Genomic DNA, 3,192 nt, shown 5'->3' on the forward strand with positions numbered 1-3,192 from the left:
TAGAAAGTAGAAGAAAATAGAGCAAAAAATATGAAGAAAATCGGATTGGGCCTTTTCTTCAATTTTAAGTCATAGGCCCAAAGAGACCCAATCTTCCCAAACGACCCGGTCCATTTCAAACCGGGTCGACCCAGTCCATAACCCAAATACCCAACACCACCCTATCTTACATTTTACAAAACAAAAAAACCCTAAAAATGCTAAAGAACCTACCCGCCCCCTCCTCTTCTTCTTCTCCAAAATCCCAAACACCCCAAGCAACCATGGCAGCCCTTCCCCTCACACCCCTGCGGTTTCATCCATCTTCCACCCCCCCCCCCCCACGTCGAACCTCCATGCTCCAATGTCACTCCGCCATGAACGACCTTTCCACTCCCGCCCACCATGCTGCTGCGCTTTCTCAAACAAGGAACAGTCCGGCAACCCCCCCCCCTCGTCGTCGACCACCCTTGATACCCCAGCTCCCATAAGCTACTCGTTTTTCATCTCCGTCAATACACACACGCAGCTCCTCCTCACCATGTCGGACGGCCACCTGAAACAAACCCCTGTTGCTTCTGCTACGTCCAACCATGTCCATTATGTCCAAACGAACCCTGTTGCTACTGCTGCCTTCTGCTACGTCCAGCCATGGACGACCACCAAAGCTCCCATGTCCATCGAGCATGCGCAGCAGTAGCAGCTGCTACTGCTACACCGCCTCTTCTCCATTGCTACATTCAACTGTTTCTTCGTTGGTCGTCTTCGTCGTCAAGTTATTTTGGTGCGATAATCGTTTCCGGGCAGATTTCTTCCGAGTTCATTATCGTTCCGATCCGGTTAGTTGGTTTAAGTTTCGTTCCCGTCCGTAATTTGTTTGATATTTTTCGGATCTGAAATCATTAAATGTTTGATTCTTGTTCTTAATTTTTATTCAGTTGTTTTATTTTTCTTGTTTATTTTTTGTAAGAATTGTTAGTTTAATTATAATATTGTTAGATTTAAATTGAAGTTCAATTAATTATTTTTCAGTTTGTTTTATTAATTTAAGAGGATTTAAGTTTAATATAGAAGAGTGTTGGTTTAATCATTTGGATCCGTCATGTTTGTTGTTTAACTCATGTTCATTTTGTTTGAAGTTCATTTTTAATTCAGTGATTTAATGTGAGTTTATGTTTTGGTTTTAAATTTTTGTTTTATTTAATTTGAATCATGTATCTTTGTTGTATTTTGTTTAATTTAATTTAAAAAATCAATTGATTATTTGAAGTTTAGTGATTTGAATATGTTTATTTGTTTTGTTTAAGATTAATTCAAGTTTAATTCAAATTTGAATAAAATTTGCTTGTTATTGTTGTTGAATCTTTTCATTTATGTCTATACTTTGTTTGATTGTTCTTGAATCCGAAATTAGTATAAGTTTGATTTTCTTGTTTATTGTTTATCATTTATGATTATTTCTTTAGTTTGTCTCTTGATCTTGTTTAAGTTTTATATAGAAATTGTTGGTTGTAATGTTGTTAGATTTAATTTTAAGTTCAAATGATTATTTGAATTTAGAAATCTGAATATACTTGTTTGTTGTTGTTTTTTTTTTTTGAATCTGAAAGTAGGTTTGTTTGTTGTTAAAATATATTGTTCAATCAAAATAATTTTAGTTGTTCTTTGTTGTTCAACATTTAGTTTGAATTTGTTGTTGAAAATTATTTAGAAATTGGTCATATTTGTTGTATTTTGGTTGAAATTGATTAGGTGAATTGGTTATAGCTGATGGGGGTAGTTTGGTAATTTGCAGTACGTTCAGGGGTAATATGGTAATTTCAGTAAGGTCGAAGGGGTATTTTTGGAATTAAAATTCTGAACAAATGTTTATTTTGAGTGCTTTGTCCATTAAAATTAAATAATTTGTTAATTATATTAAAATAATGTAGGCATGGGGGACAACACATAATAGGGGGAGATAATGTATTTGTTTAATGTAAGCATGGGGGACAAGACATAATGGTGGGGAATAATGTATTTGTTTAATCAAAAGTGGGGAACAAGACATAGTGGGATTGCGGGGCTCAAGAAAAGTTTGTTTAAATAAATAATAATTGTATTTTTTAACTAGTAGTGGGTTTGGTAAGGAGAAAGTGGTTGTTTTATTAATTGAAAAGGATTTGGGATGAGAAATAAATAGAGAGACTTGAATCAGATTTGGGGAGAAGACAGAATACAGAAGAAAATTTTAAGAGAGTGGAAATTCCGAAAAATACTAAGACTTTAGAAAATAAAAAGAAAAACATTCTGGAAATTCAAAAGAAGAATAGTATACACCTGATATACAATCCAAATATTCTGATATACGGATTCAGAAATTAAGGGTTAAACACTAACTAGTCTTTCAAAATCTGAAAAGATTCCCTTTGCTTCTGTCCGTTGATTGTTGTTGGTGTTTCTGGATTTTTGTCTTGATTTTAAAATCTGTCACTAAGTTTCTCGTTGCTGGTTGTTACTAGTTGCTGGGGTTGCTGTTGTTGTATGCTACTGAATTTTTGCTGATCTCCCTTTTCTTTTGCTTCCAATATCAGGTACACAACTGACACGCTGATTATTGTAAACTGAAACAGGAAGCATGAATACGAAAAATGAAGAGTTGAAGTTCTAATTTATTTTAATTATATTCTGAATTTTATTTGTATATATAAATTATTTAGCTTACAAAAATCAGAATCATGTAGCTATTTAATATATATAGTGGAACATCTGACGATAGCTTAACGGATGAACTATCTATATATATTGCCTAAAAATAAATGAATGGTGTAGTAATTTCGTCTAGTTAAAAATCAAACGAATAGACCATTTCGGAACTTGTAGGAATATTGTTTAGTTAAATAATATTGGTTAATTTCAGCATGTAAATGGTTTAGAATTAAAATTAGATTGCTAAGTTTTTTTTTATTTGACAAACTGAGAACATACCTAGTATAATGTAACTAGGTAGTAACATGTGAATAAGACGGCCCAGATCTAGTTTTATGTCATACACGTTGGGCCTGGGCCCGCATAGGCAACGGACTGCCATGCTTGCATCATTTTCAGAATTTATGAATCATATTCGAAACCCAACTATAACAACTCAAGCATGTAAATAAATTAAGACCTTTTCTCTTTCATTTTATAGAGACATAATAGAAAAATGTAGTCATTGTAGGTTTATCCTTTCAT

The 3,192-nt window shown here is 33.6% G+C and overlaps 1 long non-coding RNA gene across 1 annotated transcript; it reads left to right on the forward strand.

Moving 5' to 3' along the window:
• The first annotated feature begins 233 nt into the window (after positions 1–233).
• Positions 234–2,746, forward strand: LOC142162769 (uncharacterized). The gene is made up of 2 exons (XR_012694150.1): positions 234–818; positions 2,553–2,746. It is a non-coding gene; the product is annotated as an uncharacterized LOC142162769 (long non-coding RNA).
• Positions 2,747–3,192: the final 446 nt, after the last annotated feature.

This window comes from Nicotiana tabacum, chromosome 8 (assembly GCF_000715075.1).
Source record: "Nicotiana tabacum cultivar K326 chromosome 8, ASM71507v2, whole genome shotgun sequence".
Classification (NCBI taxonomy): domain Eukaryota; kingdom Viridiplantae; phylum Streptophyta; class Magnoliopsida; order Solanales; family Solanaceae; genus Nicotiana; species Nicotiana tabacum.